This window comes from Nannospalax galili, unplaced genomic scaffold (genome assembly GCF_000622305.1).
Source record: "Nannospalax galili isolate Female #2095 unplaced genomic scaffold, S.galili_v1.0 scaffold369, whole genome shotgun sequence".
Lineage (NCBI taxonomy): Eukaryota > Metazoa > Chordata > Mammalia > Rodentia > Spalacidae > Nannospalax > Nannospalax galili.
This window is the reverse complement of record NW_008360318.1, coordinates 445,997-447,018: the sequence shown is the minus strand read 5'-3', so window position 1 is coordinate 447,018 and position 1,022 is coordinate 445,997.

The following is a 1,022-nucleotide window of genomic DNA, read 5'->3' as shown; positions in this document are numbered from 1 at the left end:
ACCACACGACAGCTAACAACCATCTATAACTCTAGTTCCAGGGGATCTGACACCCTCTTCTGACCCCCACAGGTAGAAGAGGTATGAGTGATCTTACATATATACAAGCAATATACTCATACACATAAAATAATAAAAATAATGAATGAAATTTTTTTTAAAGTAGTTCAGTTCAGTTAAAACTGTTCATGATGGTATTTGCATATAATCCCAGTGTCCTGAGGGGTAATTATTCCTCTGAGGGACAGGGTCTGCTGCAGAGAACTGGCTGTGGAGAGTTAGCTGTGGAGAGTTAGCTGAGGAGGGAGGAGCATTGGCACCATCTTGGGAGCAGAGGTACTGAAAAGATGGCCTGGTGTCTCACCCTCATGGATGTGAGAGGGGGCATTTATTGACCTAGGGCGAGACTGCAGGCCCACAAGGTGTGGGCAAAAGCTAATGGAGACTCTGGGCAGGGTTAGGAAGCAATCTGGAACTGCAGGCCGCTGAGCTACAGAGTGGAACAGGGCTCTGGGTGTTTGTAAGTGACCCTATTTTCCCTATCCAGGATATAAACTATGAAAAATTCAGATTTAACAAAAAAAAAAAAGATGTGGGACCCAGTTGGACAAATTATGTAATGACTCAGGGATCCTTGGGGCCTGTATCTGCCCTGGCCTCTTCCTGTGTCCCCCTTTATCTCTCTCTGCTTCCTGTCTATCATGAGATGAAGAATTTTCCTGTAACATGCTCTACCTCTACGAAATCCTGCCAGAGTACATGGAGATGGGAATGGAAGCCAAAAGAGATCTTTTCTCCCCTAAATTGTTCTTTAGGTATTTGGTTGTAGTGACTCAAAAAGTAACTAGAACAGCCACCAACTTTTTTTTTCTTTCTTCATATGCATATTTTTTCTTTTTTTAAAATATTTCTTTTTATTTTTTAGAAGCATTTCATTACAGCTTTAACATACTCAATAACAATTTCCAGAGCAAAGATACATCTCTTGCAAAAGTGGCTATAAAAGTTTATGTTTGCTGTTG